We start from the raw sequence: 16,423 nt of genomic DNA on the forward strand, positions 1-16,423 counted from the left end.
GAGATACAAAACTTATGTCACTTTGAGGGAACGCATATGTCAAGTTCTTGTCAGAATCTCGTCAATCTATGTGAAAGGGTTTGGACGATACAGACATTTTAATTTTTCGAGATTATTCGAAAGTCAATTATTAAAAGGCAAATATCTCCCGATCTGTAGGAATCTGAGAGACAAAACTTATGTCACTTTGAGGGAACGTATTTGTCAACCTCATGTCAGAATCCTGTCAATGTATGTCCAAGGGTTTGGACGATAGAGACATTTTAATTTTTCGAAATTATTCGAAAGTCAATTCTTAAAAGGCAAATATCTCCCGATCTGTAGGAATCTGAGAAACAAAACTTATGTCACTTTGAGGGAACGTATATGTCAACTTCCTGTCAGAGTCACGTCAATGTATGTCCAAGGGTTTGGAGGATAGAGACATTTGAATTTTTCGAGATTATTCGAAAGTCAATTTTTGAAATGGCAAATATCTCCCGATCTGTAGGAATCTGAGAGACAAAACTTATGTCACTTTGAGGGAACGTATATGTCAACTTCATGTCAGAGTCTCGTCAATGTATGTCCAAGGGTTTGGACAAAGAGACATTTTAATTTTTCGAGATTATTCGAAAGTCAATTATTAAAAGGCATATATCTCCCGATCTGTAGGAATCTGAGAGACAAAACTTATGTCACTTTGAGAGAACGTATATGTCAACTTCCTGTCAGAGTCACGTCAATGTATGTCCAAAGGTTTGGAGGATGGAGACATTTTAATTTTTCGACATTATTCGAAAGTCAATTTTTGAAAAGGCAAATATCTCCCGATCTGTAGGAATCTGAGAGACAAAACTTATGTCACATTGAGGGAACGTATATGTCAACTTCATGTCAGAATCTCGTCAATGTATGTCCAAGGGTTTGGACGATAGAGACATTTTAATTTTTCGAGATAATTCGAAAGTCAATTCTTTAAAGGCAAATATCTCCCGATCTGTAGGCATCTGAGAGACAAAACTTATGTCACTTTGAGGGAACGTATATGTCAACCTCATGTCAGAATCTCGTCAATGTATGTCCAAGAGTTTGGACGATAGAGACATTTTAATTTTTCGAGATTATTCGAAAGTCAATTATTAAAAGGCAAATATCTCCCGATCTGTAGGCATCTGAGAGACAAACCTTATGTCACTTTGAGGGACCGTATATGTAAACTTCATGTCAGAATCTCGTCAATGTATGTCCAAGGGTTTGGACGATAGAGACATTTTAATTTTTCGAGATTATTCGAAAGTCAATTTTTGAAAAGGCAAATATCTCCCGATCTGTAGGAATCTGAGAGACAAAACTTATGTCACTTTGAGGGAACGTATATGTCAACTTCTTGTCAGAGTCTCGTCAATGTATGTCCAAGGGTTTGGAGGATAGAGACATTTTAATTTTTCGAGATTATTCGAAAGTCAATTTTTGAAAAGGCAAATATCTCCCGATCTGTAGGAATCTGAGAGACAAAACTTATGTCACTTTGAGGGAACGTATATGTCAACTTGCTGTCAGAGTCACGTCAATGTATGTCCAAGGGTTTGGAGGATAGAGACATTTAAATTTTTAGAGATTATTCGAAAGTCAATTTTTGAAAAGGCAAATATCTCCCGATCAATAGGAATCTAAGAGACAAATCTTATGTCACTTTGAGGGAACGCATATGTCAACTTCATGTCAGAGTCTCGTCAATGTATGTCAAAGAGTTTGGACGATAGAGACATTTAAATTTTTCGAGATTATTCGAAAGTCAGTTTTTAAAAGGCAAATATCTCCCGATCTGTAGGAATCTGAGAGACAAAACTTATGTCACTTTGAGGGAAAGTATATGTCATCTTGCTGTCAGAGTCACGTCAATGTATGTCCAAGGGTTTGGACGATAGAGACATTTTAATTTTTCGAGATTATTCGAAAGTAAATTTTTGATAAAGCAAATATCTCCCGATCTGTAGGAATCTGAGAGACAAACCTTATGTCACATTGAGGGAACGTATATGTCAACTTCATGTCAGAGTCACGTCAATGTATGTGCAAGGGTTTGGAGGATAGAGACATCTTAATTTTTCGAGATTATTCGAAAATCAATTTTTTAAAGGCAAATATCTCCCGATCTGTAGGAATCTGAGAGACAAAACTTATGTCACTTTGAGGGAACGTATATGTAAACTTCCTGTCAGAGTCACGTCAATGTATGTCCAAGGGTTTGGAGGATAGAGACATTTTAATTTTTCGAGATTATTAGAAAGTCAATTTTTAAAAAGGCAAATATCTTCCGATCTGTAGGAATCTGAGATACAAAACTTATGTCACTTTGAGGGAACGTATATGTCAACTTCATGTCAGAATCACGTCAATGTATGTGAAAGGGTTTGGACGATAGAGACATTTAAATTTTTCGAGATTATTCGAAAGTCAATTTTTAAAAAGGCAAATATCTTCCGATCTGTAGGAATCTGAGAGACAAAACTTATGTCACTTTGAGGGAACGTATATGTCAACTTGCTGTCAGAGTCACGTCAATGTATGTCCAAGGGTTTGGACGATAGAGACATTTTAATTTTTCGAGATTATTCGAAAGTCAATTTTTGAAAAGGCAAATCTCTTCCGATCTGAAGGAATCTCAGAGACAAAACTTATGTCACTTTGAGGGAACGTATATGTCAACTTCATGTCAGAATCTCGTCAATGTATGTGAAAGGGTTTGGACGATAGAGACATTTAAATTTTTCGAGATTATTCGAAAGTCAATTTTAAAAGGCAAATATCTCCGGATCTGTAGGAATCTGAGAGACAAAACTTATGTCACTTTGAGGGAACGTATATGTCAACTTGCTGTTAGAGTCACGTCAATGTATGTCCAAGGGTTTGGACGATAGAGACATTTTAATTTTTCGAGATTATTCGAAAGTCAATTTTTTAAATAGCAAATATCTCCAGATCTGTTGGAATCTGAGAGACAAAACTTATGTCACTTTGAGGGAACGCATATGTCAAGTTCATGTCAGAATCTTGTCAATCTATGTGAAAGGGTTTGGACGATACAGACATTTTAATTTTTCGAGATTATTCGAAAGTCAATTATTAAAAGGCAAATATCTCCCGATCTGTAGGAATCTGAGAGACAAAACTTATGTCACTTTGAGGGAACGTATTTGTCAACCTCATGTCAGAATCCTGTCAATGTATGTCCAAGGGTTTGGACGATAGAGACATTTTAATTTTTCGAAATTATTCGAAAGTCAATTCTTAAAAGGCAAATATCTCCCGATCTGTAGGAATCTGAGAGACAAAACTTATGTCACTTTGAGGGAACGTATATGTCAACTTCCTGTCAGAGTCACGTCAATGTATGTCCAAGGGTTTGGAGGATAGAGACATTTGAATTTTTCGAGATTATTCGAAAGTCAATTTTTGAAATGGCAAATATCTCCCGATCTGTAGGAATCTGAGAGACAAAACTTATGTCACTTTGAGGGAACGTATATGTCAACTTCATGTCAGAGTCTCGTCAATGTATGTCCAAGGGTTTGGACAAAGAGACATTTTAATTTTTCGAGATTATTCGAAAGTCAATTATTAAAAGGCATATATCTCCCGATCTGTAGGAATCTGAGAGACAAAACTTATGTCACTTTGAGAGAACGTATATGTCAACTTCCTGTCAGAGTCACGTCAATGTATGTCCAAGGGTTTGGAGGATGGAGACATTTTAATTTTTCGACATTATTCGAAAGTCAATTTTTGAAAAGGCAAATATCTCCCGATCTGTAGGAATCTGAGAGACAAAACTTATGTCACATTGAGGGAACGTATATGTCAACTTCATGTCAGAATCTCGTCAATGTATGTCCAAGGGTTTGGACGATAGAGACATTTTAATTTTTCGAGATAATTCGAAAGTCAATTCTTTAAAGGCAAATATCTCCCGATCTGTAGGCATCTGAGAGACAAAACTTATGTCACTTTGAGGGAACGTATATGTCAACCTCATGTCAGAATCTCGTCAATGTATGTCCAAGAGTTTGGACGATAGAGACATTTTAATTTTTCGAGATTATTCGAAAGTCAATTATTAAAAGGCAAATATCTCCCGATCTGTAGGCATCTGAGAGACAAACCTTATGTCACTTTGAGGGACCGTATATGTCAACTTCGTGTCAGAATCTCGTCAATGTATGTCCAAGGGTTTGGACGATAGAGACATTTTAATTTTTCGAGATTATTCGAAAGTCAATTTTTGAAAAGGCAAATATCTCCCGATCTGTAGGAATCTGAGAGACAAAACTTATGTCACTTTGAGGGAACGTATATGTCAACTTCTTGTCAGAGTCTCGTCAATGTATGTCCAAGGGTTTGGAGGATAGAGACATTTTAATTTTTCGAGATTATTCGAAAGTCAATTTTTGAAAAGGCATATATCTCCCGATCTGTAGGAATCTGAGAGACAAAACTTATGTCACTTTGAGGGAACGTATATGTCAACTTGCTGTCAGAGTCACGTCAATGTATGTCCAAGGGTTTGGAGGATAGAGACATTTAAATTTTTAGAGATTATTCGAAAGTCAATTTTTGAAAAGGCAAATATCTCCCGATCAATAGGAATCTAAGAGACAAATCTTATGTCACTTTGAGGGAACGCACATGTCAACTTCATGTCAGAGTCTCGTCAATGTATGTCAAAGAGTTTGGACGATAGAGACATTTAAATTTTTCGAGATTATTCGAAAGTCAGTTTTTAAAAGGCAAATATCTCCCGATCTGTAGGAATCTGAGAGACAAAACTTATGTCACTTTGAGGGAAAGTATATGTCATCTTGCTGTCAGAGTCACGTCAATGTATGTCCAAGGGTTTGGACGATAGAGACATTTTAATTTTTCGAGATTATTCGAAAGTAAATTTTTGATAAAGCAAATATCTCCCGATCTGTAGGAATCTGAGAGACAAACCTTATGTCACATTGAGGGAACGTATATGTCAACTTCATGTCAGAGTCACGTCAATGTATGTGCAAGGGTTTGGAGGATAGAGACATCTTAATTTTTCGAGATTATTCGAAAATCAATTTTTTAAAGGCAAATATCTCCCGATCTGTAGGAATCTGAGAGACAAAACTTATGTCACTTTGAGGGAACGTATATGTAAACTTCCTGTCAGAGTCACGTCAATGTATGTCCAAGGGTTTGGAGGATAGAGACATTTTAATTTTTCGAGATTATTAGAAAGTCAATTTTTAAAAAGGCAAATATCTTCCGATCTGTAGGAATCTGAGATACAAAACTTATGTCACTTTGAGGGAACGTATATGTCAACTTCATGTCAGAATCACGTCAATGTATGTGAAAGGGTTTGGACGATAGAGACATTTAAATTTTTCGAGATTATTCGAAAGTCAATTTTTAAAAGGCAAATATCTCCCGATCTGTAGGAATCTGAAAGACAAAACTTATGTCACTTTGAGGGAACGTATATGTCAACTTGCTGTCAGAGTCACGTCAATGTATGTCCAAGGGTTTGGACGATAGAGACATTTTAATTTTTCGAGATTATTCGAAAGTCAATTTTTGAAAAAGCAAATATCTCCAGATCTGTAGGAATCTGAGAGACAGAACTCATGTCACTTTGAGGGAAGGCATATGTCAACTTCATGTCAGAGTCACGTCCACTTATGTCCAAGGGTTTGGAGGATAGAGACATTTAAATTTTTAGAGATTATTCGAAAGTCAATTCTTAAAAGGCAAATATCTACCGATCTGTAGGCATCTGAGAGACAAAACTTATGTCACTTTGAGGGAACGTATATGTCAACGTCCTGTCAGAGTCACGTCAATGTATGTCCAAGGGTTTGGACGATAGAGACATTTTGATTTTTCGAGATTATTCGAAAGTCAATTTTTGAAAAGGCAAATATCTCCCGATCTGTAGGAATCTGAGAAACAAACCTTATGTCACATTGAGGGAACGTATATGTCAACTTCATGTCAGAATCTCGTCAATGTATGTGAAAGGGTTTGGACGATAGGGACATTTTAATTTTTCGAGATTATTCGAAAGTCAATTATTAAAAGGCAAATATCTCCCGATCTGTAGGCATCTGAGAGACAAAACTTATGTCACTTTGAGGGAAAGTATATGTCAACTTGCTGTCAGAGTCACGTCAATGTATGTCCAAGGGTTTGGACGATAGAGACATTTTAATTTTTCGAGATTATTCGAAAGTAAATTTTTGATAAAGCAAATATCTCCCGATCTGTAGGAATCTGAGAGACAAACCTTATGTCACATTGAGGGAACGTATATGTCAACTTCATGTCAGAGTCACGTCAATGTATGTGCAAGGGTTTGGAGGATAGAGACATCTTAATTTTTCGAGATTATTCGAAAATCAATTTTTTGAAGGCAAATATCTCCCGATCTGTAGGAATCTGAGAGACAGAACTTATGTCACTTTGAGGGAACGTATATGTAAACTTCCTGTCAGAGTCACGTCAATGTATGTCCAAGGGTTTGGAGGATAGAGACATTTTAATTTTTCGAGATTATTCGAAAGTCAATTTTTGAAAAGGCAAATATCTTCCGATCTGTAGGAATCTGAGAGACAAAACTTATGTCACTTTGAGGGAACGTATATGTCAACTTCATGTCAGAATCTCGTCAATGTATGTGAAAGGGTTTGGACGATAGAGACATTTAAATTTTTCGAGATTATTCGAAAGTCAATTTTTAAAAGGCAAATATCTCCCGATCTGTAGGAATCTGAGAGACAAAACTTATGTCACTTTGAGGGAACGTATATGTCAACTTGCTGTCAGAGTCACGTCAATGTATGTCCAAGGGTTTGGCCGATAGAGACATTTAAATTTATCGAGATTATTCGAAAGTCAATTTTTGAAAAAGCAAATATCTCCAGATCTGTAGGAATCTGAGAGACAAAACTCATGTCACTTTGAGGGAAGGCATATGTCAACTTCATGTCAGAGTCACGTCAATGTATGTCCAAGGGTTTGGAGGATAGAGACATTTAAATTTTTAGAGATTATTCGAAAGTCAATTCTTAAAAGGCAAATATCTACCGATCTGTAGGCATCTGAGAGACAAAACGTATGTCACTTTGAGGGAACGTATGTGTCAACTTCCTGTCAGAGTCACGCCAATGTATGTCCAAGGGTTTGGAGGATAGAGACATTTTAATTTTTCGAGATTATTCGAAAGTCAATTTTTGAAAAGGCAAATATCTCCCGATCTGTAGGAATCTGAGAGACAAAACTTATGTCACTTTGAGGGAACACATATGTCAAGTTCATGTCAGAATCTCGTCAAAGTATGTCCAAGGGTTTGGACGATAGAGACATTATAATTTTTCGAGATTATTCGAAAGTCAATTATTAAAAGGCAAATATCTCCCGATCTGTAGGCATCTGAGAGACAAAACTTATGTCACTTTGAGGGAACGTATATGTCAACTTCCTGTCAGAATCACGTCAATGTATGTCAAAGGGTTTGGAGGATAGAGACATTTTAATTTTTCGAGATTATTCGAAAGTCAATTTTTGAAAAGGCAAATATCTCCCGATCTGTAGAAATCTGAGAGACAAAACTTATGTCACTTTGAGGGAACGCATATGTCAAGTTCATGTCAGAATCTCGTCAATGTATGTCCAAGGGTTTGGACGATAGAGACATTTTAATTTTTCGAGATTATTCGAAAGTCAATTATTAAAAGGCAAATATCTCCCGATCTGTAGGCATCTGAGAGACAAAACTTATGTCACTTTGAGGGAACGTATATGTCAACCTCATGTCAGAATCTCGTCAATGTATGTCCAAGGGTTTGGACGATAGAGACATTTTAATTTATCGAGATTATTCGAAAGTCCATTTTTAAAAAGCAAATATCTCCCGATCTGTAGGCATCTGAGAGACAAAACTTATGTCACTTTGAGGGAACGTATATGTCAACTTCATGTCAGAATCTCGTCAATGTATGTCGAAGGGTTTGGACGATAGAGACATTTTAATTTTTCGAGATTATTCGAAAGTCAATTCTTAAAAGGCAAATATCTCCCGATATGTAGGAATCTGAGAGACAAAACTTATGTCACTTTGAGGGAACGTATATGTCAACGTCATGTCAGAATCTCATCAATGTATGTCCAAGGGTTTGGACGATAGAGACATTTTAATTTTTCGAGATTATTCGAAAGTCAATTTTTAAATTACAAATATCTCCCGATCTGTTGGCATCTGCGAGACAAAACTTATGTCACTTTGAGAGAACGTATATGTCAACTTCATGTCAGAATCTGGTCAATGTATGTCCAAGGGTTTGGACGATAGAGACATTTAAATTTTTCGAGATTATTCGAAAGTCAATTTTTAAAAGGCAAATATCTCCCGATCTGTAGGCTTCTGAGAGATAAATCTTATGTCACTTTGAGGGAACGTATATGTCAACTTCATGTCAGAATCTCGTCAATGTATGTCCAAGGGTTTTGACGATAGAGACATTTTAATTTTTCGAGATTATTCGAAAGTCAATTATTAGAAGGCAAATATCTCCCGATCTGTAGGCATCTGAGAGACAAAACTTATGTCACTTTGAGGGATCGTATGTGTCAACTTCATGTCAGAATCTCGTCAATGTATGTCCAAGTGTTTGGACGATAGAGACATTTTAATTTTTCGAGATTATTCGAAAGTCAATTTTTGAAAAGGCAAATATCTCCCGATCTGTAGGCATCTGAGAGACAAAACTTATGCCACTTTGAGGGAACGTATATGTCAACTTCATGTCAGAATCTCGTCAATGTATGTCCAAGGGTTTGGACGATAGAGACTTTTGAATTTTTCGAGATTATTCGAAAGTCAATTATTGAAAAGGCAAATATCTCCCGATCTGTAGGCATCTGAGAGACAAAACTTATGCCACTTTGAGGGAACGTATATGTCAACTTCATGTCAGAATCTCGTCAATATATGTCCAAGGGTTTGGACGATAGAGACATTTTAATTTTTCGAGATATTCGAAAGTCAATTATTAAAAGGCAAATATCTCCCGATCTGTAGGAATCTGAAAGACAAAACTTACGTCACTTTGAGGGAACGTATATGTCAACTCATGTCAGAATCTCATCAATGTATGTCCAAGGGTTTGGACGATAGAAACATTTTAATTTTTCGAGATTATTCGAAAGTCAATTTTTAAAGGCAAATATCTCCCGATCTGTTGGCATCTGAGAGACAAAACTTATGTCACATTGAGGGAACGTATATGTCAACTTCATGTCATAGTCACGTCAATGTATGTGCAAGGGTTTGGAGGATAGAGACATCTTAATTTTTCGAGATTATTCGAAAATCAATTATTTAAAGGCAAATATCTCCCGATCTGTAGGAATCTGAGAGACAAAACGTATGTCACTTTGAGGGAACGTATATGTCAACCTCATGTCAGAATCTCGTCAATGTATGTCCAAGGGTTTGGACGATAGAGACATTTTAATTTTTCGAGATTATTCGAAAGTCAATTTTTAAAAAGCAAATATCTCCCGATCTGTAGGCATCTGAGAGACAAAACTTATGTCACATTGAGGGAACGTACATGTCAACTTCATGTCAGAATCTCGTCAATGTATGTGCAAGAGTTTGAACGATAGAGACATTTTAATTTTTCGAGATTATTCGAATGTCAATCTTTAAAAGGCAAATATCTCCCGATCTGTAGGAATCTGAGAGACAAAACTTATGTCACTTTGAGGGAACGTATATGTCAACGTCATGTCAGAATCTCATCAATGTATGTCCAAGGGTTTGGACGATAGAGACATTTTAACTTTTCGAGATTATTCGAAAGTCAATTCTTAAAAGGCAAATATCTCCCGATCTGTAGGAATCTGAGAGGCAAAACTTATGTCACTTTGAGGGAACGTATATGTCAACGTCATGTCAGAATCTAGTCATTGTATGTCCAAGGGTTTGGACGATAGAGACATTTTAATTTTTCGAGATTATTCGAAAGTCAATTATTAAAAGGCAAATATCTCCCGATCTGTAGGCATCTGAGAGACAAAACTTATGTCACTTTGAGGGAACGTATATGTCAACCTCCTGTCAGAATCACGTCAATGTATGTCCAAGGGTTTGGAGGATAGAGACATTTTAATTTTTTGAGATTATTCGAAAGTCAATTTTTGAAAAGGCAAATATCTCCCGATCTGTAGGAATCTGAGAGACAAAACTTATGTCACTTTGAGGGAACGCATATGTCAAGTTCATGTCAGAATCTCGTCAATGTATATCCAAGGGTTTGGACGATAGAGACATTTTAATTTTTCGAGATTATTCGAAAGTCAATTTTTAAATTACAAATATCTCCCGATCTGTTGGCATCTGCGAGACAAAACTTATGTCACTTTGAGAGAACGTATATGTCAACTTCATGTCAGAATCTCGTCAATGTATGTCCAAGGGTTTGGACGATAGAGACATTTAAATTTTTCGAGATTATTCGAAAGTCAATTTTTAAAAGGCAAATATCTCCCGATCTGTAGGAATCTGAAAGACAAAACTTATGCCACTTTGAGGGAACGTATATGTCAACTTCATGTCAGAATCTCGTCAATATATGTCCAAGGGTTTGGACGATAGAGACATTTTAATTTTTCGAGATTATTCGAAAGTCAATTTTTAAAAGGCAAATATCTCCCGATCTGTAGGCATCTGAGAGACAAAGCTTATGTCACTTTGAGGGAATGTATATGTCAACCTCATGTCAGAATCTCGTCAATGTATGTCCAAGGGTTTGGACGATAGAGACATTTTAATTTTTCGAGATTATTCGAAAGTCAATTTTTAAAAGGCAAATATCTCCCGATCTGTAGGCATCTGAGATACAAAACTTATGCCACTTTGAGGGAACGTATATGTCAACGTCATGTCAGAATCTCGTCAATGTATGTCCAAGAGTTTGGACGATAGAGACATTTTAATTTTTCGAGATTATTCGAAAGTCAATTATTAAAAGGCAAATATCTCCCGATCTGTCGGAATCTGAAAGACAAAACTTATGTCACTTTGAGGGAATGCATATGTCAACTTCATGTCAGAGTCTCGTTAATGTATGTCCAAGGGTTTGGAGGATAGAGACATCTTAATTATTCGAGATTATTCGAAAGTCAATTATTAAAAGGCAAATATCTCCCGATCTGTAGGAATCTGAGAGACAAAACTTATGTCACTTTGAGGGAACGTACATGTCAACTTGCTGTCAGAGTCACGTCAATGTATGTCTAAGGGTTTGGAGGATAGAGACATTTAAATTTTTAGAGATTATTCGAAAGTCAATTTTTAAAAGGCAAATATCTCCCGATCTGTAGGCATCTGAGATACAAAACTTATGCCACTTTGAGGGAACGTATATGTCAACTTCATGTCAGAATCTCGTCAATGTATGTCCAAGAGTTTGGACGATAGAGACATTTTAATTTTTCGAGATTATTCGAAAGTCAATTTTTAAAAGGCAAATATCTCCCGATCTGTCGGAATCTGAAAGACAAAACTTATGTCACTTTGAGGGAATGCATATGTCAACTTCATGTCAGAGTCTCGTTAATGTATGTCCAAGGGTTTGGAGGATAGAGACATTTAAATTTTTCGAGATTATTCGAAAGTCAATTTTTAAAAGGCAAATATCTCCCGATCTGTAGGCTTCTGAGAGATAAATCTTATGTCACTTTGAGGGAACGTATATGTCAACTTCATGTCAGAATCTCGTCAATGTATGTCCAAGGGTTTTGACGATAGAGACATTTTAATTTTTCGAGATTATTCGAAAGTCAATTATTAGAAGGCAAATATCTCCCGATCTGTAGGCATCTGAGAGACAAAACTTATGTCACTTTGAGGGATCGTATGTGTCAACTTCATGTCAGAATCTCGTCAATGTATGTCCAAGTGTTTGGACGATAGAGACATTTTAATTTTTCGAGATTATTCGAAAGTCAATTTTTGAAAAGGCAAATATCTCCCGATCTGTAGGCATCTGAGAGACAAAACTTATGCCACTTTGAGGGAACGTATATGTCAACTTCATGTCAGAATCTCGTCAATGTATGTCCAAGGGTTTGGACGATAGAGACTTTTGAATTTTTCGAGATTATTCGAAAGTCAATTTTTGAAAAGGCAAATATCTCCCGATCTGTAGGCATCTGAGAGACAAAACTTATGCCACTTTGAGGGAACGTATATGTCAACTTCATGTCAGAATCTCGTCAATGTATGTCCAAGAGTTTGGACGATAGAGACATTTTAATTTTTCGAGATTATTCGAAAGTCAATTTTTAAAAGGCAAATATCTCCCGATCTGTCGGAATCTGAAAGACAAAACTTATGTCACTTTGAGGGAATGCATATGTCAACTTCATGTCAGAGTCTCGTTAATGTATGTCCAAGGGTTTGGAGGATAGAGACATCTTAATTATTCGAGATTATTCGAAAGTCAATTATTAAAAGGCAAATATCTCCCGATCTGTAGGAATCTGAGAGACAAAACTTATGTCACTTTGAGGGAACGTACATGTCAACTTGCTGTCAGAGTCACGTCAATGTATGTCTAAGGGTTTGGAGGATAGAGACATTTAAATTTTTAGAGATTATTCGAAAGTCAATTTTTGAAAAGGCAAATATCTCCCGATCACTAGGAATCTAAGAGACAAATCTTATGTCACTTTGAGGGAACGTACATGTCAACTTGCTGTCAGAGTCACGTCAATGTATATCGAAGGGTTTGGACGATAGAGACATTTTAACTTTTCGAGATTATTCGAAAGTCAATTCTTAAAAGGCAAATATCTCCCGATCTGTAGGAATCTGAGAGGCAAAACTTATGTCACTTTGAGGGAACGTATATGTCAACGTCATGTCAGAATCTAGTCATTGTATGTCCAAGGGTTAGGACGATAGAGACATTTCAATTTTTCGAGATTATTCGAAAGTCAATTTTTAAAAGGCAAATATCTCCCGATCTGTAGGAATCTGTGAGACAAAACTTATGTCAAGTTGAGGGAACGTATATGTCAACCTCCTGTCAGAATCACGTCAATGTATGTCCAAGGGTTTGGAGGATAGAGACATTTTAATTTTTCGAGATTATTCGAAAGTCAATTATTAAAAGGCAAATATCTCCCGATCTGTATTCATCTGAGAGACAAAACTTATGTCACTTTGAGGGAACGTATATGTCAACCTCCTGTCAGAATCACGTCAATGTATGTCCAAGGGTTTGGAGGATAGAGACATTTTAATTTTTCGAGATTATTCGAAAGTCAATTTTTGAAAAGGCAAATATCTCCCGATCTGTAGGAATCAGAGAGACAAAACTTATGTCACTTTGAGGGAACGCATATGTCAAGTTCATGTCAGAATCTCGTCAATGTATGTCCAAGGGTTTGGACGATAGAGACATTTTAATTTTTCGAGATTATTCGAAAGTCAATTATTAAAAGGCAAATATCTCCCGATCTGTAGGCATCTGAGAGACAAACCTTATGTCACTTTGAGGGAACGTATATGTCAACCTCATGTCAGAATCTCGTCAATGTATGTCCAAGGGTTTGGACGATAGAGACATTTTAATTTTTTGAGATTATTCGAAAGTCAATTTTTAAAAAGCAAATATCTCCCGATCTGTAGGCATCTAAAAGACAAAACTTATGTCACTTTGAGGGACCGTACATGTCAACTTCATGTCAGAATCTCGTCAATGTATGTCGGGGGGTTTGGACGATAGAGACATTTTAATTCTTCGAGATTATTCGAAAGTCAATTCTTAAAAGGCAAATATCTCCCGATCTGTAGGAATCTGAGAGACAAAACTTATGTCACTTTGAGGGAACGTATATGTCAACGTCATGTCAGAATCTCATCAATGTATATCCAAGGGTTTGGACGATAGAGACATTTTAATTTTTCGAGATTATTCGAAAGTCAATTTTTAAATTACAAATATCTCCCGATCTGTTGGCATCTGCGAGACAAAACTTATGTCACTTTGAGAGAACGTATATGTCAACTTCATGTCAGAATCTCGTCAATGTATGTCCAAGGGTTTGGACGATAGAGACATTTAAATTTATCGAGATTATTCGAAAGTCAATTTTTGAAAAAGCAAATATCTCCAGATCTGTAGGAATCTGAGAGACAAAACTCATGTCACTTTGAGGGAAGGCATATGTCAACTTCATGTCAGAGTCACGTCAATGTATGTCCAAGGGTTTGGAGGATAGAGACATTTAAATTTTTAGAGATTATTCGAAAGTCAATTCTTAAAAGGCAAATATCTACCGATCTGTAGGCATCTGAGAGACAAAACGTATGTCACTTTGAGGGAACGTATGTGTCAACTTCCTGTCAGAGTCACGCCAATGTATGTCCAAGGGTTTGGAGGATAGAGACATTTTAATTTTTCGAGATTATTCGAAAGTCAATTTTTGAAAAGGCAAATATCTCCCGATCTGTAGGAATCTGAGAGACAAAACTTATGTCACTTTGAGGGAACACATATGTCAAGTTCATGTCAGAATCTCGTCAAAGTATGTCCAAGGGTTTGGACGATAGAGACATTATAATTTTTCGAGATTATTCGAAAGTCAATTATTAAAAGGCAAATATCTCCCGATCTGTAGGTATCTGAGAGACAAAACTTATGTCACTTTGAGGGAACGTATATGTCAACTTCCTGTCAGAATCACGTCAATGTATGTCAAAGGGTTTGGAGGATAGAGACATTTTAATTTTTCGAGATTATTCGAAAGTCAATTTTTGAAAAGGCAAATATCTCCCGATCTGTAGAAATCTGAGAGACAAAACTTATGTCACTTTGAGGGAACGCATATGTCAAGTTCATGTCAGAATCTCGTCAATGTATGTCCAAGGGTTTGGACGATAGAGACATTTTAATTTTTCGAGATTATTCGAAAGTCAATTATTAAAAGGCAAATATCTCCCGATCTGTAGGCATCTGAGAGACAAAACTTATGTCACTTTGAGGGAACGTATATGTCAACCTCATGTCAGAATCTCGTCAATGTATGTCCAAGGGTTTGGACGATAGAGACATTTTAATTTATCGAGATTATTCGAAAGTCCATTTTTAAAAAACAAATATCTCCCGATCTGTAGGCATCTGAGAGACAAAACTTATGTCACTTTGAGGGAACGTATATGTCAACTTCATGTCAGAATCTCGTCAATGTATGTCGAAGGGTTTGGACGATAGAGACATTTTAATTTTTCGAGATTATTCGAAAGTCAATTCTTAAAAGGCAAATATCTCCCGATATGTAGGAATCTGAGAGACAAAACTTATGTCACTTTGAGGGAACGTATATGTCAACGTCATGTCAGAATCTCATCAATGTATGTCCAAGGGTTTGGACGATAGAGACATTTTAATTTTTCGAGATTATTCGAAAGTCAATTTTTAAATTACAAATATCTCCCGATCTGTTGGCATCTGCGAGACAAAACTTATGTCACTTTGAGAGAACGTATATGTCAACTTCATGTCAGAATCTGGTCAATGTATGTCCAAGGGTTTGGACGATAGAGACATTTAAATTTTTCGAGATTATTCGAAAGTCAATTTTTAAAAGGCAAATATCTCCCGATCTGTAGGCTTCTGAGAGATAAATCTTATGTCACTTTGAGGGAACGTATATGTCAACTTCATGTCAGAATCTCGTCAATGTATGTCCAAGGGTTTTGACGATAGAGACATTTTAATTTTTCGAGATTATTCGAAAGTCAATTATTAGAAGGCAAATATCTCCCGATCTGTAGGCATCTGAGAGACAAAACTTATGTCACTTTGAGGGATCGTATGTGTCAACTTCATGTCAGAATCTCGTCAATGTATGTCCAAGTGTTTGGACGATAGAGACATTTTAATTTTTCGAGATTATTCGAAAGTCAATTTTTGAAAAGGCAAATATCTCCCGATCTGTAGGCATCTGAGAGACAAAACTTATGCCACTTTGAGGGAACGTATATGTCAACTTCATGTCAGAATCTCGTCAATGTATGTCCAAGGGTTTGGACGATAGAGACTTTTGAATTTTTCGAGATTATTCGAAAGTCAATTTTTGAAAAGGCAAATATCTCCCGATCTGTAGGCATCTGAGAGACAAAACTTATGCCACTTTGAGGGAACGTATATGTCAACTTCATGTCAGAATCTCGTCAATATATGTCCAAGGGTTTGGACGATAGAGACATTTTAATTTTTCGAGATATTCGAAAGTCAATTTTTAAAAGGCAAATATCTCCCGATCTGTAGGAATCTGAAAGACAAAACTTACGTCACTTTGAGGGAACGTATATGTCAACTCATGTCAGAATCTC

The sequence above is a fragment of the Zootermopsis nevadensis genome, unplaced genomic scaffold, assembly GCF_977971745.1.
Source record: "Zootermopsis nevadensis isolate Lab colony 2312 unplaced genomic scaffold, Znev_1.0 Znev_ptg000022l, whole genome shotgun sequence".
Lineage (NCBI taxonomy): Eukaryota > Metazoa > Arthropoda > Insecta > Blattodea > Termopsidae > Zootermopsis > Zootermopsis nevadensis.